Consider the following 25,634-nt stretch of genomic DNA (forward strand, 5'->3'; position numbering starts at 1 on the left):
TACGCCGGTATGGGCGGGGAGCGCTTATGGCGAAGGCAGACGTGGAGTCGGCTTTTCGCCTGCTTCCGGTACATCCGGACAGCTTTCGGTTGTTGGGGTGCCGCTGGCGGGACAAGTTCTATGTGGATAAGTGCCTGCCGATGGGCTGCTCCATTTCGTGCGCGTTTTTTGAGTCCTTTAGTACCTTTTTGGAATGAGTGGTGCGGGATGTGTCTGGGCTTGATTCGGTTATCCATTATCTGGATGACTTTTTGTGCATTTGGCCCCCTGCCTCCGCTGTGTGTGCGATTCTCCTTTCCACGTTGCAGCACATCGCGGGCAGGTTTGGAGTGCCCCTGGCAGCCGAAAAAACGGAAGGCCCGACCTCAGAATTGAGTTTTTTGGGGATAGTGATAGACTCGGTGGCCATGGAGTGTAGGTTGCAGCAGGCTAAGCTGGAGGATCTGCAGGGGGAGATCAGCGCGATTCAAGGACGGCGCAAGGTGCAGTTGAGGACGTTGCAGTCGTTGTTGGGTAAGTTGAACTTCGCTTGCAGAATCATTCCCATGGGGAGGGTGTTTTGCCGACGGCTGTCGGCAGCTACGGTGGGGGTGACGGTCCCAACTCATTTTATTCGTTTGCGACGGGCTCACAGGGAAGACCTGCGGGTGTGGCATGCCTTCTTGGCGGCGTACAATGGCAGGGCCATGTGGATGGCCGGCCCCGTGAGTAACTTTGATGTGGACCTAGTGACGGATGCGGCCCTCTCAACGGGTTATGGGGCGTACTTTCGGGGACGGTGGAGTGCGGAGCCCTGGCCGCGCTCTTGGAGCGAGGCTGGGTTTCTTGGGAACTTGGTGTTGCTGGAGCTTTTCCCCGTGGTACTGGCGTTAGAGCTGTGGGGGGAGGACTTTAAGGATCTGAAATTGCGCATCAACTGCGACAATATGGGGGTGGTGCAGGTCATTAATCGGATGTCGGCTTCCTCGCCTCCGGTTATTAAACTGCTGCGTCAATTGGTTTTCAGGTGTTTGCAGTTGAACATTTTTGTTTATGCGGTGCACATTCCGGGGGTGGAGAACTCATTGGCGGTTCATTGTCTCGTTTTCAGTGGGACAAGTTCCGGAGTTTGGCGCCGGGCGCGGAGGAGATGGGAGTTCCTTGCCCGGCTTGGATGTGGGAGCTGCCTTTGGACACGCCGCAGGATGGATCCGGCGGTCCGTGAGTGCATCCACTTGGGCGGCTTACTCTAAGGTTTGGTCCGAGTGGGTTGGGTTGGTTCAGGAGGTTGGGGCGCGTGATCGGGGAGCCGATCAGTGACTGCTGGTGCTGTACCTGGTGGTTCGGTACATGGAATCCGGGGCGTCGGTCTCAGTCATTGACCGGAAACTGGCGGGTTTGGCCTTCTTTTTCAAATTGAGTGGGGGGGTGGATGGTACGAAGGATTTTTGGGTTAGGCAGGCGTTGAAAGGTTATCGGAAACAGCATAGGACTAAGGACGCGAGGCGACCGGTCACGTTTGCCAATTTGGTGGCTATATGTGAGCGGTTGCGGTATGTTTGTGGTTCACGCTATGAAGTGTTGCTGTTTACAGCGGCATTCTTATTGGCGTTTTACGGGGCGTTCAGGATTGGGGAGCTGGTCAGCCCTTCCAAGAGGGCGGCGGGGGGTTTGTTGGCGCAGGATGTGAGGGCGGACGAGGATCGAGTTACACTTCGGTTGTGCAGGTCCAAGACGGACCAGCTGGGGAAGGGGGCGGTGGTGTCACTGTATGCGATGCCGGGTTCTGGTGTCTGCCCTGTCGCGGCAGTCCGGGAGTTCCTGGAGGTTAGGCCAGGGGGAGATGGCCCCCTCTTGCGTCATGCGGACGGTTCATTTCTGTCCAAGTTTCAATTTGTGTCGGTATTCCGGCGGTGTTTGTCGGAAGTGGGTTTGGAGGGCAAAGCCTATGCGTCACACTCCTTCCGCATCGGGGCGGCCACTGAGGCTGCCAGGTACGGGTTGGACGAAGCTGCGGTTTGCAGGATTGGGAGGTGGGAGTCACGGAGGTTCCGGTCTTATGTACGGCCGCAGTTGGCAATGGATTGAATTTTCCTACTTCCTGGGTTCAATTGGGTAGTGGGGGATGTTGGTTACTGGTTGTGTACAGTTTTTGTTCCATGTGTCATGATAGTTGTTTTGTTTTTGGTTTTGTTCCAGGTGGAGGTTCTGAGCGCCTCGTCTGGATTTTGGGGCATTCTTATGTTTGTTGGGGGGCCTGGAGAGGTGACGCATGACCGGATGGATGGCAACTGGGTATTTCCAGGAGGGAGGCATGTGTGAAGTGGCTGGGTTTTCCGGGGATGCTGTGGGAACGAGTAATGAGGGAAGTGGAAAGGTTTGCGGGGAGGGACAGACCCCCCGATGTGTTGGTGATCCATGCCGGGGGCAATGATTTGGGGCTTCGCAAAGTAAGGGACATAATGGCGGACATAAAGGCGGACTTTATGCGCCTGCGGGCGCAGTTTCCGGGTACAATTCTGGTATGGTCCGATATTGTGGCCAGAACGGTGTGGCGGTGGGCCCGGTCGGAGGTGAGCATTGAGAAGACCCGCATTAGGATCAATAAGGTGATTGGGCAGTTTGTGGCAAAAAATGGGGGGATTGTGGTCCGTCACCGGGAGTTGGAGGTTAATGTTGGCCTCTATTTGCGGAAGGACGGTGTTCACCTTTCAGATGTGGGCATTGACCTTTGGTCCCTCGGTTTGCAGGAGGGGATCAGGAAGGCCTTGCAGGTGTGGGGTTGCCCTTTTGGGCTGTGGCGGTGTTCTTGGTGGTCTTTGACGGTTGACGGTAAATCAGAGGTGATCTGATGGGGTGGGGGGCTCATCAATAGTATCGGCCCCTCCGGTGTATTCCAGAACGGTGGATGGAATACTGGTATGTGTCACTGCGGGAGGTTGTCTCCGACCGGCTACAGGTGGAGGCCTGGTAAAGTTAAATGGGTACCGCAGTGACTTTTGGTGTTTGGTGGAATTATGGGTCACCGTCAGAGATCACCAGGATGGGCAGGTTATGGTTGTGGTGTTAATGTTGTATATATATATATATTTATTGATTATTTATATATATATATATATATATATATATATATATATATATATATATATATATATATATATATTTTGTTGGAGTGTTGATAAGTTGTTAATAAAGGCTGTTGTGGCCATTTTACTCCAAAGAGAAAGTGTGGTCTCATCTGTTAAAGGGTTGAAAGGTAACGGGAAGGTAAAAAGGGGTGGGGGACTAATTAAGTTGGGGTTACAAAGGAACCTTTAGGCTACACGGGTCAAGAAAGGCACGGAATGACACTGCAAGTGATAATGGAGGGCCGGGCATGACAGTGTGACTAAGGGACACTGAGGGTTAATATTTTGTGCAAGGAAGAGAGGAAGTCAGGTGGCTGGATATCAGTTAACTTGGTGGAGGAAGGGGAGGAGCCTTATAAAGGGTGTGGGCGGAGTAAAAATTCAGTCCGTGGAGAGAATCTGGAAGAGGAGGCAGCTTTTACCACCCTCCCTCCCTATAGATGTTTATTTAAGGTTTTAGTATTCTTTGGTACGGTGTTGTCGCTCTGTTTGTTTCTTTCAGGTGTCGTTTGATGGACGTCATGACAGCAAGCTGTGGTCTTTTGAAGTGGCGGTGTTCTTGGTGGTCTTTGACGGTTGACGGTAAATCAGAGGTGATCTGATGGGGTGGGGGGCTCATCAATAGTATCGGCCCCTCCGGTGTATTCCAGAACGGTGGATGGAATACTGGTATGTGTCACTGCGGGAGGTTGTCTCCGACCGGCTACAGGTGGAGGCCTGGTAAAGTTAAATGGGTACCGCAGTGACTTTTGGTGTTTGGTGGAATTATGGGTCACCGTCAGAGATCACAAGGATGGGCAGGTTATGGTTGTGGTGGTAATGTTGTATATATATATTTATTGATTATTTATATATATATATATATATATATATATATATATATATATATATATATACAGTGGTGTGAAAAAGTGTTTGCCCCCTTCCTCATTTCCTGTTCCTTTGCATGTTTGTCACACTTAAGTGTTTCGGAACATCAAACCAATTTAACCACTTGCTTACTGGGCACTTAAACCCCCCTCAGTCCCAGACCAATTTTCAGCTTTCAGCGCTGATGCACTTTGAGTGACAATTGCGCGGGCATACAACACTGTACCCAAATGAAATTTTTATCATTTTTTTCCCACAAATAGAGCTTTCTTTTGGTGGTATTTAGTTACAGCTCGGAGTTTTATTTTTTGCTAAACAAACAAAAAAAGATGCAAAAAAAAAAAAAAAAAATCATGTTTTAATAGTTTGTTATAAAATTTTGCAAACGGGTCATTTTTCTCCTTCATTGAAGTGCGCTGATTAGGCGGCACTGATAGGCTGCATTGGTGGGCACTGATGGGCTGCATTGGTGGGCACTGATGGGCTGCATTGGTGGGCACTGATGGGCTGCATTGGTGGGCACTGATGGGCTGCACTGGTGGGCACTGATAGGCATAGTTAAGGCGGCACTAATAGGCACAGATAAGGCGGCACCGATGGGCACAGATAAGGCGGCACTGATGGGCAAAGATGGGCACAGATAAGATGGCACGGATGGGTGGCACGGATAAGTGGCACGGATGGGTGGCACGGATGGGCACTGATAGGTACCACAGATAGATGGGACTGATGGGCACTGATAGGTGGCACTGATAGGTGGCTCTGATAGGTGGCACTGCTGGGCACTGATGGGCGGCACTGCTGGGCACTGATGGGCGGCACTGCTGGGCACTGATGGGCGGCACTGGGGTGCAGCACCTTTGAGGCAGATTGGGTGGCACTGTGGGTGGCACTGTGGGTGGCACTGTGGGTGGCACTGTGGGCACTATGGGCACTGACGGGGGGCACTTACTTTTTCTTTTATTTTACTTCAGGATGGCACTGCGGGAGGCAGGTGGGCACAGGCAGGTGGCAGGTGGTCCCTTGTATTGATGGCCGTGATCGGGACTGATGTCCCGATCACGGCCGCCGGTGATCGGCTTTTTTTTTCTCTCCTCGCGCTGTCAGCGCGAGGAGGAATAATAGCCGATTACCGGCTCCGTTCTATCACATGATCAGCTGTCATTGGCTGACAGCTGATCACGTGATAAGGGGTCGGGATCGACCCCTTACACGGATCGGTGATCAGGCGAGTCTCACGGACTCGCCGATCACAGAGCGCGCCGCGCGCGCCCCTCAGGGGGCGCGCAGGCCGCTCGTAACCAGGACTACGTCAATAGACGTAGTCCCGGAAATGTAGGTCCGCGCTAATGCCGTCATTTGGCAATAGCGCGGATCTGAAGTGGTTAAACAATAGTCAAGGACAACACAAGTAAACACAAAATGCAATTTGTAAATGAAGGTGTTTATTATTAAAGGTAAAAAAAAAATCCAAACCATCATGGCCGTGTGTGAAAAAGTGATTGCCCCCTAAACCTAATAACTGGTTGGGCCACCCTTAGCAGCAACAACTGCAACCAAGCGTTTGCGATAACGTGCAATGAGGCTTTTACAGCGTCCTGGAGGAATTTTGGCCCACTCATCTTTGCAGAATTGTCCTAATTCAGTTACATTAGAGGGTTTTCGAGCATGAACGGCCTTTTTAAGGTCATACCACAACATCTCAATAGGATTCAGGTCAGGACTTTGGCTAGGCCACTCCAAAGTCTTCATTTTGTTTTTCTTCAGCCATTCGGTGGTGGACTTGCTGGTGTGTTTAGGATCATTGTCCTGCTGCAGAACCCAAGTTCGTTTCAGCTTGAGTACACGAACAGATGGTCGGACATTCTCCTTCAGGATCTCTTGGTAGACAGCAGAATTCATAGTTCCTTTTATCACGGCAAGTCTTCCAGGTCCTGAAGCAGCAAAACAGCCCCAGACCATCACACTACCACCACCATATTTTACGGTTGGTATAATGTTCTTTTTATGAAATGCAGTGTTCCTTCTACGCCAGATATACTTGGACACACACCTTCCAAAGAGTTCCACTTTTGTCTCATCGGTCCACAGAATGTTGTCCCAAAAGTCTTGGGGATCATCAAGATGTGTTGTGGAGAAATTGAGACGAGCTTTGATGTTCTTTTTGCTCAGCAGTGGTTTTCTCCTTGGAACTCTGCCATGCAGGCCATTTTTGCCCAGTCTTTTCCTGATGGTGGAGGCATGAACGCTGACCTTAACTGAGGCAAGTGAGGCCTGCAGTTCCTTGGACGTTGTTGTGGGGTCTTTTGTGACCTCTTGGATGAGTCGTCGCTGCGCTCTTGGGGTAATTTTGGGCGGCCGGCCACTCCTGGGAAGGTTCACCACTGTTCCATGTCTTCGCCATTTGTGGATAATGGCTCTCACTGTGGTTCGCTGGATTCCCAAAGCTTTGGAAATGGCTTTATAACCCTTTCCAGACTGATAGATCTCAATTACTTTCTTTCTCAATTGTTCCTGAATTTCTTTGGGTCTCGGCATGATGTGTAGCTTTTAAGGATCTTCTGGTGGACCTTACTGTGTCAAGCAGCTCCTATTTAAGTGATGCCTTGATTGTGAACAGGTGTGGCAATAATCAGGCCTGGGTGTGGCTAGAGAAATTGAACTCAGGTGTGGACAACCACAGTTATAGTATGTTTTAACAAGGGGGGCAATCACTTTTTCACACAGGGCCATGATGGTTTGGATTTTTTTTCACCTTTAATAATAAACACCTTCATTTACAAATTGCATTTTGTGTTTACTTGTGTTGTCCTTGACTATTGTTTAAATTGGTTTGATGTTCCGAAACACTTAAGTGTGACAAACATGCAAAGGAACAGGAAATGAGGAAGGGGCAAACACTTTTTCACACCACTGTATATATATATATTTTGTTGGAGTGTTGATAAGTTGTTAATAAAGGCTGTTGTGGCCATTTTACTCCAAAGAGAAAGTGTGGTCTCATCTGTTAAAGGGTTGAAAGGTAACGGGAAGGTAAAAAGGGGTGGGGGACTAATTAAGTTGGGGTTACAAAGGAACCTTTAGGCTACACGGGTCATGCCCCTGAGACCGCAAGGATCTTCATTAAGGAGATTGTAAGGCTCCATGGTATACCTGCGAACATTGTTTCCGATCGTGGGGTACAATTTACATCAAAATTTTGGAGAGCTTTGTGTAAGTCCCTGAAAATTGATCTTTCGTTCTCTTCTGCCTACCATCCCCAGTAGTGATGGCCGAACGGTTCGCCCGGCGGTCGTTTCGCGGCGAATTTCCGACTTTCGCCGTCCGCGGGTTCGAACGCCTTTTTCCGTCGTTCGCCCCGGCGGACTTACGTGTTTAATGTATACAAGAACTTTAACCTTTCGTGACACGTTTATCATGTGTTACAGGACAACCAATTGAGACATGACAGCTCATGGACACTTGGACATTCCCCCTAACCTATAAATACACCCGATCCGGTGGCCATTTTACATTCTTTCTTCTGTCACTGTAGGGAAAGGATCCTGTGTGGAGTAGGGACAGAGAAAACGCTAGCTATTTGGTACACAAAAGTTCTTTTCAGGACTGGTATAGGTGTTAGGTCAGCAGCCTGAGTTTCTTTTGTCAGTTTAGATAAAGGGACAGAGCGCTGTATGCTGCTATTTTAGGGACAGCTCAGCCAGATTAGTCTTTCTTCATCATCATCATCATCATCATCATTAGCTGTTACTATCAGGTCCACAAAAGAGCTGTTCCAGCTAATCGTTCCAGCCTACTCTTTTTTGCCAATTTGTATAGGGACAGGCAGGAAGCAGTGTGTCAGGCAGTGAGGATAATTTTAAAGACTTGCTGTTACTATTAGTTCCACAAAGGTTCTTTTCAGGACTGGTATCAGTGGTACGGTAATAGGCTTGTACACGTATAATATTCTTTCTTCCAAATATAGAAAGAATATTATACTTGACTGCTGCCCTTCTGCTGCAGTCTGCTAATCATTCACAACTCACTTGTTCCACAAAAGTTCTTATAAGGACTGGTAACTTGGTCTGTCTAGGGTGCTACGGTACATAGGCTTGGGTGCGGTACAGTCTGCTGTTCTGTAAGGACCGCTATCGGTCCACAATAGATAGGGTTGCCGTGCACTACTGCTGACCGCTGCCCTATACTGCAGCAGTCCTTCAGCGGTATAGGGACTGACGCACAGTCTGCTAAACACTAATACACAACCTGCTTGGTCCACAAAAGTTCTTATAAGGACTGGTAACTTGGTATAGGGTGCTACGGTACATAGGCCTGAGTGCGTTACAGTCTGCTGTTCTGTAAGGACCGCTATCGGTCCACAATACATAGGGTTGACGTGCACTACTGCTGACCGCTGCCCTATACTGCAGCAGTCCTTCAGCGGTATAGGGACTGACGCACAGTCTGCTAAACACTAACACACAACCTGCTTGGTCCACAAAAGTTCTTATAAGGACTGGTAACTTGGTATAGGGTGCTACGGTACATAGGCCTGAGTGCAGTACAGTCTGCTGTTCTGTAAGGACTGCTATCGGTCCACAATACATAGGGTTGCCGTGCACTACTGCTGACCGCTGCCCTATACTGCAGCAGTCCTTCAGCGGTATAGGGACTGACGCACAGTCTGCTAAACACTAATACACAACCTGCTTGGTCCACAAAAGTTCTTATAAGGACTGGTAACTTGGTATAGGGTGCTACGGTACATAGGCCTGAGTGCGTTACAGTCTGCTGTTCTGTAAGGACCGCTATCGGTCCACAATACATAGGGTTGCCGTGCACTACTGCTGACCGCTGCCCTATACTGCAGCAGTCCTTCATTGGTATAGGGACTGACGTACAGTCTGCTAATCACTAACACACAACCTGCTTGGTCCACAAAAGTTCTTATAAGGACTGGTAACTTGGTATAGGGTGCTACGGTACATAGGCCTGAGTGCGTTACAGTCTGCTGTTCTGTAAGGACCGCTATCGGTCCACAATAGATAGGGTTGCCGTGCACTACTGCTGACCGCTGCCCTATACTGCAGCAGTCCTTCATTGGTATAGGGACTGACGTACAGTCTGCTAATCACTAACACACAACCTGCTTGGTCCACAAAAGTTCTTATAAGGACTGGTAACTTGGTATAGGGTGCTACGGTACATAGGCCTGAGTGCGTTACAGTCTGCTGTTCTGTAAGGACCGCTATCGGTCCACAATACATAGGGTTGCCGTGCACTACTGCTGACCGCTGCCCTATACTGCAGCAGTCCTTCATTGGTATAGGGACTGACGTACAGTCTGCTAATCACTAACACACAACCTGCTTGGTCCACAAAAGTTCTTATAAGGACTGGTAACTTGGTATAGGGTGCTACGGTACATAGGCCTGAGTGCGTTACAGTCTGCTGTTCTGTAAGGACCGCTATCGGTCCACAATACATAGGGTTGCCGTGCACTACTGCTGACCGCTGCCCTATACTGCAGCAGTCCTTCATTGGTATAGGGACTGACGTACAGTCTGCTAATCACTAACACACAACCTGCTTGGTCCACAAAAGTTCTTATAAGGACTGGTAACTTGGTATAGGGTGCTACGGTACATAGGCCTGAGTGCGTTACAGTCTGCTGTTCTGTAAGGACCGCTATCGGTCCACAATACATAGGGTTGCCGTGCACTACTGCTGACCGCTGCCCTATACTGCAGCAGTCCTTCATTGGTATAGGGACTGACGTACAGTCTGCTAATCACTAACACACAACCTGCTTGGTCCACAAAAGTTCTTATAAGGACTGGTAACTTGGTATAGGGTGCTACGGTACATAGGCCTGAGTGCGTTACAGTCTGCTGTTCTGTAAGGACCGCTATCGGTCCACAATACATAGGGTTGCCGTGCACTACTGCTGACCGCTGCCCTATACTGCAGCAGTCCTTCATTGGTATAGGGACTGACGTACAGTCTGCTAATCACTAACACACAACCTGCTTGGTCCACAAAAGTTCTTATAAGGACTGGTAACTTGGTATAGGGTGCTACGGTACATAGGCCTGAGTGCGTTACAGTCTGCTGTTCTGTAAGGACCGCTATCGGTCCACAATACATAGGGTTGCCGTGCACTACTGCTGACCGCTGCCCTATACTGCAGCAGTCCTTCATTGGTATAGGGACTGACGTACAGTCTGCTAATCACTAACACACAACCTGCTTGGTCCACAAAAGTTCTTATAAGGACTGGTAACTTGGTATAGGGTGCTACGGTACATAGGCCTGAGTGCGTTACAGTCTGCTGTTCTGTAAGGACCGCTATCGGTCCACAATACATAGGGTTGCCGTGCACTACTGCTGACCGCTGCCCTATACTGCAGCAGTCCTTCATTGGTATAGGGACTGACGTACAGTCTGCTAATCACTAACACACAACCTGCTTGGTCCACAAAAGTTCTTATAAGGACTGGTAACTTGGTATAGGGTGCTACGGTACATAGGCCTGAGTGCGTTACAGTCTGCTGTTCTGTAAGGACCGCTATCGGTCCACAATACATAGGGTTGCCGTGCACTACTGCTGACCGCTGCCCTATACTGCAGCAGTCCTTCAGCGGTATAGGGACTGACGCACAGTCTGCTAAACACTAACACACAACCTGCTTGGTCCACAAAAGTTCTTATAAGGACTGGTAACTTGGTATAGGGTGCTACGGTACATAGGCCTGAGTGCGTTACAGTCTGCTGTTCTGTAAGGACCGCTATCGGTCCACAATACATAGGGTTGCCGTGCACTACTGCTGACCGCTGCCCTATACTGCAGCAGTCCTTCAGCGGTATAGGGACTGACGCACAGTCTGCTAAACACTAACACACAACCTGCTTGGTCCACAAAAGTTCTTATAAGGACTGGTAACTTGGTATAGGGTGCTACGGTACATAGGCCTGAGTGCGTTACAGTCTGCTGTTCTGTAAGGACCGCTATCGGTCCACAATACATAGGGTTGCCGTGCACTACTGCTGACCGCTGCCCTATACTGCAGCAGTCCTTCATTGGTATAGGGACTGACGTACAGTCTGCTAATCACTAACACACAACCTGCTTGGTCCACAAAAGTTTTTATAAGGACTGGTAACTTGGTATAGGGTGCTACGGTACATAGGCCTGAGTGCAGTACAGTCTGCTGTTCTGTAAGGACCGCTATCGGTCCACAATACATAGGGTTGACGTGCACTACTGCTGACCGCTGCCCTATACTGCAGCAGTCCTTCATTGGTATAGGGACTGACGTACAGTCTGCTAATCACTAACACACAACCTGCTTGGTCCACAAAAGTTTTTATAAGGACTGGTAACTTGGTATAGGGTGCTACGGTACATAGGCCTGAGTGCAGTACAGTCTGCTGTTCTGTAAGGACCGCTATCGGTCCACAATACATAGGGTTGACGTGCACTACTGCTGACCGCTGCCCTATACTGCAGCAGTCCTTCATTGGTATAGGGACTGACGTACAGTCTGCTAATCACTAACACACAACCTGCTTGGTCCACAAAAGTTCTTATAAGGACTGGTAACTTGGTATAGGGTGCTACGGTACATAGGCCTGAGTGCGTTACAGTCTGCTGTTCTGTAAGGACCGCTATCGGTCCACAATACATAGGGTTGCCGTGCACTACTGCTGACCGCTGCCCTATACTGCAGCAGTCCTTCATTGGTATAGGGACTGACGTACAGTCTGCTAATCACTAACACACAACCTGCTTGGTCCACAAAAGTTTTTATAAGGACTGGTAACTTGGTATAGGGTGCTACGGTACATAGGCCTGAGTGCAGTACAGTCTGCTGTTCTGTAAGGACCGCTATCGGTCCACAATACATAGGGTTGACGTGCACTACTGCTGACCGCTGCCCTATACTGCAGCAGTCCTTCATTGGTATAGGGACTGACGTACAGTCTGCTAATCACTAACACACAACCTGCTTGGTCCACAAAAGTTTTTATAAGGACTGGTAACTTGGTATAGGGTGCTACGGTACATAGGCCTGAGTGCAGTACAGTCTGCTGTTCTGTAAGGACCGCTATCGGTCCACAATACATAGGGTTGACGTGCACTACTGCTGACCGCTGCCCTATACTGCAGCAGTCCTTCATTGGTATAGGGACTGACGTACAGTCTGCTAATCACTAACACACAACCTGCTTGGTCCACAAAAGTTCTTATAAGGACTGGTAACTTGGTATAGGGTGCTACGGTACATAGGCCTGAGTGCAGTACAGTCTGCTGTTCTGTAAGGACCGCTATCGGTCCACAATACATAGGGTTGACGTGCACTACTGCTGACCGCTGCCCTATACTGCAGCAGTCCTTCAGCGGTATAGGGACTAAGAGTTTTGTCACAGGGTGATTTAAAAAATGACAGGCAGAGGAAGAGGCAGGCCCTTCCGCAGGGGTGGTAGGGGTAGGGCAGGAGCAACAGCCTTGAGCCAAAGTGGGAAGTTGCAGAAGGTGCGTTCAATTACTTTAAAGGACGCACCAGACTTGGTTGAGTGGCTCACTCAGCCTTATTCTTCTGCACCCTCCTCATCCTCTCGATCTGCACCCTCTTCTTCACTCTCTGCTATGTGCACCCCCAAAGACACTACCACCAACAACACCACCACCACCACATACCTTCCGCTTGAGTGCAAATGGGGGCCTTCATGCTCCAGTGTTTTAATAGGGACCCCCGTATAAAAAGCATGAGGGTCAAGGACCAGTACTGGGTGGCAACGTACTTAGATCCCCGGTACAAACACAAAATGGCGGAAATGTTACCGCCGTCGCAGAGGGCTGTCAGAATGCAGCACTTCCAGGCCTTGCTTCGAGAAATGCTGCATTCTGCTTTTGCGTGCGCTGGCAGAGGAGCAATTCCCACTCCCAGAGAAGGATTTGCGGGTACCAATCCAACAGCGCCTGCAAGAAGAGGCCGGTTTGAAGATGTGTTGGTGACTTCGGATATGAGGTCATTCTTTCAGCCGACCCATCGACAGGTGTCATCCGGATCCAGCATCAGGGAACGCCTAGACCGTCAGGTGTCCGACTACATTGGGTTAACGGCCGATGTGGACGCTCTGAGGAGTGATGAACCCCTAGACTACTGGGTGGGCAGGCTTGACCTCTGGCCAGAGCTTGCCCAATTTGCAATCGAACTGTTGGCTTGCCCCTCATCCAGTGTCCTGTCCGAAAGGACGTTCAGCGCAGCAGGGGGGATTGTGACCGATAAGCGTACTCGCCTAGCTCACGACAGTGTTAACTACCTCACATTTCTAAAAATGAATGAGGCATGGATCTCGGAGGAATTCAACACATGTGATCAGTAGACCATGTATATGTCTATAAACAATTTTTGGAATCAAGCACACAGACCTTCTTAATTCATTTGGCTCACTTCCCTGACCCAAAAAAGCACACCGTACTATATGCCCCTACCCTCCTCTTTGAAGAGGTTGAGCGGTGTCATATTTCTACTGGGGCTGCTTATTATGAGGGGTTCCCACCATCCCTGTGCTGTGCTGACTTCCTCCTGGGTGTTCTTATTATGAGGGGCTCCCACCATCCCTGTGCTGTGCTGACTTCCTCCTGGGGGTTCTTATTATGAGGGGCTCCCACCATCCCTGTGCTGTGCTGACTTCCTCCTGGGGGTTCTTATTATGAGGGGATCACACCATCCCTGTGCTGTGCTGACTTCCTCCTGGGGCTGCTTACGGTGCTGCTGTCAGCGCTGTATGTCACGGAGCTGCTGTCAGCGCTGTATGTCACGGAGCTGCTGTCAGCGCTGTATGTCACGGAGCTGCTGTCAGCGCTGTATGTCACGGAGCTGCTGTCAGCGCTGTATGTCACGGAGCTGCTGTCAGCGCTGTATGTCACGGAGCTGCTGTCAGCGCTGTATGTCACGGAGCTGCTGTCAGCGCTGTATGTCACGGTGCTGCTGTCAGCGCTGTATGTCACGGAGCTGCTGTCAGCGCTGTATGTCACGGAGCTGCTGTCAGTGCTGTATGTCACGGAGCTGCTGTCAGCGCTGTATGTCACGGAGCTGCTGTCAGCGCTGTATGTCACGGAGCTGCTGTCAGCGCTGTATGTCACGGTGCTGCTGTCAGCGCTGTATGTCACGGAGCTGCTGTCAGCGCTGTATGTCACGGAGCTGCTGTCAGTGCTGTATGTCACGGAGCTGCTGTCAGCGCTGTATGTCACGGAGCTGCTGTCAGCGCTGTATGTCACGGAGCTGCTGTCAGCGCTGTATGTCACGGTGCTGCTGTCAGCGCTGTATGTCACGGAGCTGCTGTCAGCGCTGTATGTCACGGAGCTGCTGTCAGCGCTGTATGTCACGGAGCTGCTGTCAGCGCTGTATGTCACGGAGCTGCTGTCAGCGCTGTATGTCACGGAGCTGCTGTCAGCGCTGTATGTCACGGTGCTGATGTCAGTGCTCTGTATTACGGTGCTGCTGTCAGTGCTCTGTATCTCCTGCACCCTCTTGTTTGCCTACCCTGGTCCCTGACCTTCCCTCTCCTCCATTGCCTTCATTAGCTCCATAGTCCTGAATTGTCAGAACAATTTCCCAAATAAAAAAAAAATGCTTGTAGTTATCGATCCCAAATTCACCTCATACATGTATTATGCTATTGTCCAGGTGGTGGGACTGCGTGCTACCCCCTAATAATTACCCCGTGGCCGCAAATTCGACCTAAAGGTTTGCGAAATTCGCCTCCCATTGAAGTCAATGGAGCCCGCGGCGAACGGTCGTTTTCGCGAACGTTTGTGCCCGTTCGCGTTTCGCGTTCGCGAAACGTCCCGTCGGAAGTTCGTCCATCACTAATCCCCAGACCAATGGCCAGACTGAACGAACAAACCAGACCCTTGAGCAATGTTTGCGTTGTTATTCTTCTTTTTCGCAAGACGATTGGGTATCCCTTTTACCACTTGCCGAGTTCGCCTACAATAACTCTGTTCATTCTGCAACTAATCAGTCTCCCTTCTTCGCGAACTATGGTTTTCACCCTCAGTTCTTATCAGCCAACATCCCAGAATGTACAGTTCCAGCAGCTCAAGAAACTTTGAACTTTTTCTGCACCAATAACAAGTTGCTTCAAGAGACGATGGCAAGGACCCAAGAACGCAACAAAGCGGTTTTTGACAAAAAGAGGAGAGGGGAGCTCGATCTAAAACCCGGAGATTTAGTTTGGCTATCTACTCTGAATCTGAAATTAACATGTCCATCTAGAAAACTGGGCCCAAAATTTGTGGGTCCCTTCCCAATCACCAGGAAAATTAATAATGTGGCTTATGAACTAAAATTACCAGAATCGCTGCGTATTCACCCAGTGTTTCATGTGTCCCTTTTAAAACCTTCAATCCAGGATCCCTTCACTGATCGGAACGTGGGTCCTCCTGAACCTGTGCTTATTAATGGTGAGGAGGAATTTGAAGTAGAAGCAATTTTGGATTGCAGAAAGAGACGCAACCAGGTCCAGTATCTGGTGAAGTGGAAGGGGTATGGTCCAGAAGAGAACTCCTGGGAACCAGAGACTGGTATCCACGCCAAGAGGTTGGTTCTTGCATTCAAAAGATCTCACCCAGGTAAGATGTCCCAGTTGGGCACCCGGAGGCTGCCCATTGGAGCGGGGCAATGTCAGGAAGATCCTTCTCACAGGCGTCCGAGCGGCGTAAGTCGCAGGAGATCTTTTGCGCAGTTTCAGGAGCGTTACCGTGATCAGCGATTTGACGCAAATTGGCGCCAATAGCGCTATTTAAACTGGATCCATGCTTCACTGCCTTGCTGCCTGATCAACAGCGTTCCCGTGCTTCCTGGTAACCTGTATCTGAACCTGAACCTGCATCCGTATCCTGATCCGTATTGAACCCGGCTTGTTCCCGACTCTGCTGTTTGCTGCCTGCCCCCCGACTTTGGCTTTGTACCCGACTACTCTTCTGGATTCCGTTTCTGTACCTGATCTGCCTGCCTGTGCCTGACCTGGACTGTTACACCATCCGTCAACTGTAAGTTGCTTGTTCACCGCTGTTGTACTACAGGACACCTCCCAGTCTTCCACCATACCCGGCTGTTACTCCCTCTGCGTTTGTAGCCTTCTACCTCTTGCTGCAGACTACTGGACACTTCCGCAGTATTCCGTTTGCACCTGCATCCGCTGTCTGACTACAGTACCCCTCCGTTGTTCGCTGTTCCCTGCGATCACTTGCATCCCGTTGCTGGACTACAGGAATCCTTCTGCTGTCTGCTGAACCCTACCTCACCTTTGCCTGCATTCCGATACTGGACTACAATACACCTCCACCATCAACGGTCTGCAGGCTTCTTACACCTACTATCCAGTCAGGCACTTGTGCCCCTCTGTGCTCCTGAGCCCCTGTCATCACTACCAGGGTCTCTCGAGTCAGAGGTCTACGAGAAGCCACTCCCTGCACTCCGGGCTCTGCCTTAAGGTACGTGACAAGTAGTTAGTGGGTGTTGTGTGCCTCCAGCACAGTATACACCTGTATCTACCCTTTATTGCTGGTGTTCTATCATACAGGCATCTGCAGGAGTTAGTGGGTGTTGTGTGCCTCCAGCACAATATACACTACCCAATTGCTGGTTTTCCCATCTCCCTGCAGGCCATTACTATGTCTGGAAGGCCAACAAGGAGAGGCAGACAGTCACGAGCCAATAAAAGAGGGCAAGCAGGCTCTGTGTCTAGAGACAACAGTGCTGGTTGTGGATGCGGTGCATCGTCATCAGCATGTGGCCATGGGACACGCTTGTCCTTATTTTCGGCAGCTGGACGTGTTGAGCCGCATCATGCCGAAGACTTGGTAGAGTGGATGACCAAGCCCTCTTCATCCTCCTCATCCTCTCTCACCCAGGCTCAGGGTACAACAAAGCAGCTGCCAATGCATCCTGTGCCCTTTGAACACAGTGTTGGGTACATGCTCTAGGAGGATGCCCAGTGTTTTGAAGGCTCTGATGATGATACTCAGCTAGAGGAAGGCAGTAGCATGAGCGCAGAGAGATGGGATGCTCAAGAAGGACAGCAATCTGGCAGTCATGTTCCACCAGCTGCAGCATACTGCCAGGTTTGCTCCAGTGATGAAGAGGGAGGCGATGCTGAGGTCACTGACTCCACGTGGGTGCCTGATAGGAGAGAGGGGGAGGAGGAAGCACATCTCCAACGAGGCAGGATGCCCTCCGGGGGCCAGCTTAGGGGCAGCACACCGACTGAATCACACTGCAGAGCTCCACCTGTGCAGGGCGCTGCCTCTGCGCATTATTCCAAAAGTTCTTTGGTGTGGGCCTTTTTTGAGACGAGTGCATCAGATCGCACCGCTGCTATTTGCAACATATGTCTCAAGCGTATCTCGCGTGGCCAAAACAGCTGCTTGGGCACCACATGCTTGACCAGACATATGTTGACCTGCCATGCAGCTCGTTGGCAAGCGTACCCTAAAGACCCACACCAAAGAACAAAGTGCACCTCTCCTTGCTCCTCATCAGCTGGGATCTCCAACCCCACTAGACCTTCAGTCCTCTATGAAACCTGCACTGAGAGGAATGAACGGAGAAGAATTAGGTGTGTCACAGCCAAGTACTTGCGGGCACTCTGCTAGAAGTACACCCACGTCCGATTGTAGCAGGCAAATTTCCCTGCCCCAGTTGCTGGACCGTCAAAAGAAGTTCACTCCCAGCCATCCACATGCCCAGCAGTTGAATGCTAGCTTGGCTAAATTGCTAGCACTTCAACTGCTGCCTTTTCAGTTGGTAGACTCGGCCACCTTCCGTGAGTTTGTGCAATGTGCGGTTCCTCAGTGGCAGGTCCCCAAATGCCACTTTTTCTCACGGAAGGCGATTCTGGCTCTCTACCGGCATGTGGAAGGCAATGTCCTTGCCTCGCTGGACAGGTCAGCGGTAAGGTGCATATTACCACTGACTCATGGTCCAGCAGGCATGGACAGGGACGTTACCTATCTTTCGCGGCCCATTGGGTCACTCTTCTGGCACCTGGGAAGGATGCAGGACAAGGTGCAGTAGTGTTGGAGGTTGTTCCCCCAACACACCTCCAAAATGCTACTACTGGTTGTGACACACCTCTCTCCTCCACCCCCTCCTCTTCTTCTTCCTTCTTGGCCTCTTCCAGTGCTCTGTCCTCGGAACCAGCAGTGCTCCGTAGGCGTTCAAGGGGCTAAGCAAGTACGCAGGCAAAACGATGCCATGCTGTGCTTGCGCTGGTTTGTTTGGGGGACAGGAGCCACACTGGGGCAGATATTTTGTCAGCTCTGCAGGGGCAGGCCGAGAGGTGGTTGACACCACACCAGCTTAAGCAAGGAATGGTGGTTTGCGACAATGGCACCAACCTCCTCTCTGCCCTTCAACAGGGACAACTGACCCATGTGCCCTGTGTGGCTCACGTCCTTAACCTGGTGGTGCAGCGGTTCTTGGGCAGGTACCCGGGCTTACAGGATGTCCTGAAGCAGGCCAGGAAAGTCTGTGTGCATTTCCGCCGATCATTTAATGCCAGTGCTCAGCTGGCTGAGGTCCAAAGGGAGTTGAACCTGCCCAAGAACCGCCTTATATGTGACATGCCCACCAGGTGGAACTCAACGTTGGCCATGCTGACTACGGCACCAGGACTGGGTCAGGGGAGCTCGGTTTTTTCTCACCACGCCAGTGGGGCATGATCGGGGATGCATGCACTGTCCTGTCACCGTTTGAGGAGGCCACAAGGATGGTGAGCAGTGACAGTGCATGCAACAGTGACACTGTACCTCTTGTCCACCTGTTGGAGCATACGCTGCATGGAATAATGGACAGGGCACTTGAGGCAGAACAGAGGCAAGAAGAGGAGGACTCTCAAGGCCCCCTTTATCCAGACAGTGTTCCTGCCGTCCCACCCATCACACAGAAATAGGACGAGGAGGAGGAGGATTGTGTCAGCATGGAGGTGGAGCCTGGCACTCAGCAGCAGCAGTCTTGTAGGGATGATTTACAGTCTCAAGACACCCGTGGACTTCTACATGGCTGGGAGGAGGTGGCTGCAGATCATGTTGTCCTTAGTGACCCAGAGGACTTCGGACCGAATGCCTCAGCTAACCTACGCTGCATGGCCTCCCTGATCCTGCAAAGCCTGCAGAAGGATCCTCGTATTCTTTGGGTCAAGGAGAGGGACCATTACTGGCTGGCCACTCTCCTTGATCCATGGTACAAGGGTAAGGTTGTGGATCTTATCTTGCCGCCGCAGAGGGAGCAGAGGATGAGACATCTTCGGGAGGCCTTGCAGAAAGGTCTGTGCAACGCGTTCCCAGAGACTGGGAGGTTACAAACTCCTGGTCCTGGACAATGTGTTGCTGAAGTTTCAGTCAGTCACAGAAGGAGCGGTTGAAAAGGTGTCCGTCTGACCGATGCGTTCAGACAATTTTTTAGTCCGCAGCCCCAAGGTATGATCGGTTCCAACAACCATTGCCAGCGTCTGATTTACATGGAGCAGGAATACCTAGGGGCAAGGTCAGACTTGGACACCTTTCCCACCGAAAATCCTCTGGCTTACTGGGTCTTGAGGATGGATCACTGGCCAGAGCTTGCACAGTATGCAATTGAGCTACTGGCCTGCCCTGCATCCAGCGTTCTTTCAGAACGCACCTTCAGTGCTGCTGGTGGCTTTGTAATCGATCACAGTGTGCGCCTGTCCACCGACTCAGTTTATTGACTGACCTTCATAAAGATGAATCAGTCTTGAATCACCACCAGCTACCAAGCACCTGAAGCTGATGTAACCGAATCATTTTTTTGGAAATGTCACATCTCTTCAAGACTGCCTATGCTGATGCTGAGTGACTGTCCTGTTATGTTGACTGACTATCCTCTTCCTCCTCAATGATCCCGGTGGTTATCTTGGAAGAACATTTAAGGTTCTGGGTGATGCCACCAGCCCAATTTTTCAGCCCCTGTTTAACAGGGGTGTGTAATTACAATTTTTGATGCAATGCTTTGCAGCAGGGCTCATTAATGCACTCCAAATAGAGTATATGGGAGAGGCTGCAGTGTCGTGGCACCAGCACCAGTTCCTAAGGCCAAATTTTTCAGCCCCTGTTTAACAGGGGCATGTAATACAATTTTTGATGCAATGCTTTGCAGCAGGGCTCATTCCTGCACTCCAACTAGAGTATCTGGGAGAGGTTGCAGTGTATAGGCCCAATTTTTCAGCCCCTGTTTAACAGAGGCATGTAATACAATTTTTGATGCAATGCTTTGCAGCAGGGCTCATTCCTGCACTCCAACTAGAGTATATGGTAGAGGTTGCAGTGTATAGGCCCAATTTTTCAGCCCCTGTTTAACAGGGGCATGTAATACAATTTGTGATGCAATGCTTTGCAGCAGGGCTCATTCCTGCACTCCAACTAGAGTATCTGGGAGAACTTGCAGTGTTGTCGCACCAGCAAGCAATGCCTAAGGCCCAATTTTTCAGCCCCTGTTTAACAGGGGCATGTAATACAATTTTTGATGCAATGCTTTGCAGCAGGGCTCATTCCTGCACTCCAACTAGAGTATCTGGGAGAGGTTGCAGTGTATAGGCCCAATTTTTCAGCCCCTGTTTAACAGGGGCATGTAATACAATTTTTGATGCAATGCTTTGCAGCAGGGCTCATTCCTGCACTCCAACTAGAGTATCTGGGAGAGGTTGCAGTGTTGTGGCACCAGCAAGCAGTGCCTAAGGCCCAATTTTTCAGCCCCTGTTTAACAGGGGCATGTAATTACAATTCTTGATAAAATATTTCACAGCAGGGCCCATTCCTGCGCCCACCGAGTGTAACTGTGAGGACTCATAGTGTTGTGGCACCAGCACCACCACCACAACCACCAAAAGCCCAATTTCTATACCACTGTTCAACAATGGCATGTAATTACAATTCTTGATATAATCGTTCACAGCAGGGCGCTCCAGCACCCACCAAGAGTCACTTTGAGGGCTTACAATGTTGTGACAACACCAACACCTTAGGCCCCCATTTATGCAGAGCATATAGGGCAGGCCCCTACTTTCAAACATCCAACTTACAAACGTCTCCTACTTGCAAACGGAAGGAGACAACAGGAAGTGAGATGAAAAAAGACAGAAGGCAAAAAAAATTATACGGGGTTGATAACCCTTCCCTATGTTTTCCAAAAATCTTAAAAATAGATTTTTTGACTGGAGCTACACTTTAAAAATGTACCAGTTCAAAATTACAAACAGATTCTACTTAACACAACAAACCTACACAGTCCCTGTCTTGTTTGCACTGCCTGTATACTCCTGTTATGAGTATATAGGGCCTGGGGGCCCCACGCCTTTCCTTTTTTTTAAATGGGTACAGGGTTCCCCTTAATATCTGTACAAGACCCAAAGGGGCTGGTAATGGGCAGGGGGGCTACCCATGCCATTTTTCTTAATGTTTTTCATCCATATTGCCGGAAACCAGATATTACATTAAAACTGCAAGCAGTTTTAAATGACTTTTTTTCGTTAAATGTCAATTTTTGCAGGGACTGTTCTAAACACGGGGAACACGTGCCACTTCACAAGCATAATATAGACACCTCCCAGGCACGATATTTAAAGGAATATTTCACTTTTTTTTCACTTTAATCATCATTAAAATCAGTGCTCCCGAAAAAAAACTTCTGTTTGAAAAAAATATTTTGTCATTGACCCATGTCCCCTGGGGCAGGAGCCAGGTCCCCAAACCTTTTTTAGGACAATATCTTGCATATTAGCCATTACAATTAGCACTTTTTATTTCAAACGTTCGAGTCCCATAGACTTCAATGGGGTTCTAAAGTTCGCAAAATTTTCGGTCCGTTCGAAAGTTCTGGTGCAATACAGAATTGGTTAACTCCTATATTGCACTTCGTTGTCCACTCTTATAGAACAAATGCCTCAGGTCAAGTACTTAGAAAGTATTTTGAAGTTTATGCACATTAGCATTACTTTACTGGTAACATACCTTATGATTGCTGGTTGGTATTGCTGGATTACTTGCATATTTTTCTTTTTGTAGCAGCTTGGGGTTTCTATAATATTATGCTGTGGAAAAGTGTACACGGCCATTAGTAGCTTTGGAAGCTTGTGGGAGAAAAAGATAAAGTTCTCGAGCAGGTAGGTAGGAATTTTAGTCAGAAATTGGGACAAAGTAATTAAGAAATCTCCCTTGCTTATATCCAAATATAATGTGGTAAGTACTTTTGAATGTATGTTCAAATAATCTGCTAAATTTTTAAAGAATGAAAGAAGGTAATTCAAATGTGTGCATGTCATTACCTAAAGTGTTAAAAAGACTGAAGAAATTAACCACTTCAATACAGGGCACTTAAACACCTTCCTGCCCAGACCAATTTTGAGCTTTCAGCGCTGTCGCACTTTGAATGACAATTGCGCGGTCATGCTACACTGTACCCAAATGAAATTTTTATAATTTTTTTCCCACAAATAGAGCTTTCTTTTGGTGGTATTTGATCACCTCTACGGTTTTTATTTTTTGCGATACAAATAAAAAAATACCGAAAATTTTGAAAAAAAAAATGTTTTTTTTTGTTTCAGTTTCAAAACTTTGTAAATAAGTACGTTTTCTCCTTCACTGATGGGGCTACACTGATGGGCACTGATAAGGTGGCACTGATGGGCACCAATGTGGCACCAATGAAGTGGCACTGATGGGCGACACGGATGGGCGACACGGATGGGCGACACGGACGGACACTGATAGGTGGCACAAATTGGCACTGATAGCTGGCACGGATGGGCGGCACGGGTGGGCATGGATAGGCGGCACAGGTGGGCATGGATAGGCGGCACAGGTGGGCATAGATAGGCGGCACAGGTGGGCACTCATAGGCGGCACAGGTGGGCACTCATAGGCGGCACAGGTGGGCACTCATAGGCGGCACAGGTGGGCACTCAGGCGGCACAGGTGGGCACTCATAGGCGGCACAGGTGGGCACTCATAGGCGGCATCGGTGTTATAGTAATGGATGCCAATCAGTGCCAAACAATAATGCATGCCAATCAGTGATGCCCATTGTGGGCACTGATTGGCATCCATTATGGGCACTGATTGGCACCCATTGTGCTGACTGGCATCCCTGGTGGTCTAGGGAGGATTATGGATTTTATTACCTTTTCCCTTGTGGTCTAGTGGTGTCCCTGGTGGTCCAGTGTGGGCATCCTCGGGGGGGCTGTGCTGATAATCGATCAGCACAGACCCCCCCGTCAGAGGAGCAGCCGATCGGCTCTCCTCTACTCGCGTCTGACAGACGCGAGTGAGGGAAAGCCGATCACCGGCTCTTCCCATTTACACTGTGATCAGCCGTGATTGAACACGGCTGATCACATGGTAAAGAGTCTCCGTCGGAGACTCTTTACCGAGATCGTAGTTGCCGGGTGTCAGACTGACACCCCGCAACAACGATCGCCGCGATGCGCGCCCCTGGGGGCGCGCAGCGGCTCATAATCCTAATCACGTCATATGACGTCCGGTTAGGATTATGAAACCACTTTGCCGCCGTCAATTCCCTATAGGGCGGGCGGCAAGTGGTTAAGGAAAATGTTATTGTTGTTATGCATATGGGACAAAAGGTATTTTGTTTATGCAATGGAAATAAAAGAAATTGACTAGTTGAGGTTACAGTGCAATATTATATGAGGTATATGAGGTCTCTCCTTTACTAATATTTGTGTATAGAACTATACAGTATAGTGCTTACTTGGTTTGCAAGATGTGTAATTGTTTAAGGTACATGTTAAATGTTTTGATGACTCTTTGAAGGTAAAGGCATATAATGATTTCAAGGGTACAAATAAAAGTGTGTTTTAGGTTTGCAGGGGGTTGTGTAGAGAGGAAAGGTTTAATGGAAAAAAAAAAAAAAACTAAGGGAGTATTAAGATCCTAGGAGTGCAATGGAAAAGTTAATGGAACTTACCACTCCTGGGTCCAGGTGGAGCTCACATCTAGAAGCTTAGGGACACTGTGTCTGCAGTTAAATCCATTATCGAAAGTGAATTAGTATGCTACCAATATGTCTGCCATATAGAGATAAGAAATGGGAAGTGACATTACGCAGCTGTTTGAGATTTAAAGGGGACGTTCAAATTCATTAATTGCAATGCATACCAGGCTGGTGAGTGTCCAGGTTTGCTGTAGCATCGCGGGAATATTCATTTTCATGTATTTATTGATTATGAGGTATATTTGATCTAAGGGATGATCAGGAATGATAGTCAAGGACAGTCAAGATCCAAGGTGTTAAGCAGTTAAGGCTAAACTGATTAAAAAAGGTTTCTGTTTGAAATTAGGAAATTACATTTTTACAGCCACAAGCTAGCAGTAGATATTGAGAATTTTTGAGATATGTATAAGCCTATATGTATTCATATTGAAACTAAGAACTTACCATTCAGCATAATATTCTTGGTAATTTTAAATGATTAAAAGGTGAATTACTGGTTATTAGTTAAGGGAAAGTTGTTTTTAGTATAGGGAATTCTCTTCCACATGCTCAGAGAGAAGTGCTTAATTTTATGTGTATGTGAATTTTTGTCTTGTCTTGGAATTACAATTTAGAGTATACGTTTTTTTTTTCTTCTAAATGCAAATGGATTGTTAAGTAGTCGATATATGTCCTTTGATCCTGCCAAGACGGAGAGCGTTGCCAAAGTGTGCAGGTGAGAGGGACAGAATAGGCTACTTATCTGGGTGTGGTGCTTTAAGAGCATTTAATCGTGGATTTGGACAAGTACAAGTTACTTTTTGAGTGATTCCTATGCAATATATTGTTTAGCACAATACACAGAGGTACATATCCTTTTTTGAGTAATCTGATCAGAAAAATAGATGTAAAAAAAAAGGTTTAAGATAAATAGATTAAAAAAATATTTAAGATAATTGTAAGATACACATTTTTAAGAGTAACATTTCAATTTATACATGGGTTATTTTGATTATTTCAGTTAGAGTCTGACTTTAAGGAATGTTTTATTTGTGTAATTACCTATCCTTACATTGTTGAAGCTTTGTAAGCTGTTTTTTTCAATATTGACAAATGTACAAAATTTCTGATAAAATTGTCCTGGGCTCTGAGGTGTTCAATAAATGCCATTATAGTGTTATAGAAGAACCTAGAGTGGTGTTTTATGTAGGATAAAGATATGCTGTAAAAAAAAATAGATTGTATGTTTGAGGGGTAAACCTATGCAACCAATGTGACACTGCGCTATCCAAAACCAGCAGCTAACACTCTAAACATGGATATTTTAGCACAAGCGTAGTAAAAGTTACATATAAAGTGTAGCGCTAAATAGTGATATGTGAATCTATTAACACAATAAATTAGTGACAAAAGATAATACTAACCCTTGCATTATTACATGCAACTGTATGGTGCACACCTATGGTGCTATATATTAGTACTTGTTAATGTACTTTCAAAAAAAAAAAGAAATGAACACAATGTATAAAAAGTACATGAATGTGCAAGGAATGCGATTTAGAAAAATTAATACAAGAAGTCCATGTGTGGAAGTGAAGTCCCTAATATGAAGTGAAAATTTCAAAAGAGCAATCCGAGGGTAGTTCTCCCAAAAGGT

The 25,634-nt window shown here is 48.4% G+C and overlaps 1 protein-coding gene across 1 annotated transcript in view; it reads right to left on the minus strand.

Annotated features, from left to right (window-relative positions):
• The window catches only part of LOC143960308 (E3 ubiquitin-protein ligase TRIM39-like), an 84,766-nt gene extending 60,680 nt beyond the window's left edge, over window positions 1-24,086 (minus strand). Inside the window, exons 1-2 of the mRNA XM_077468752.1 lie at window positions 23,972-24,086; window positions 22,000-22,079 (exon numbers count right to left, since the gene is read on the minus strand). The gene's annotated coding sequence lies outside the window, so the exon portion shown is untranslated. The remainder of the gene's footprint in view (window positions 1-21,999; window positions 22,080-23,971) is intronic.
• Between the last annotated feature and the right edge of the window lie 1,548 nt (window positions 24,087-25,634).

This window comes from Lithobates pipiens, unplaced genomic scaffold (assembly GCF_037356315.1).
Source record: "Lithobates pipiens isolate NorthernLeopardFrog02 unplaced genomic scaffold, aLitPip1_a1.2 Scaffold_8, whole genome shotgun sequence".
NCBI lineage: Eukaryota > Metazoa > Chordata > Amphibia > Anura > Ranidae > Lithobates > Lithobates pipiens.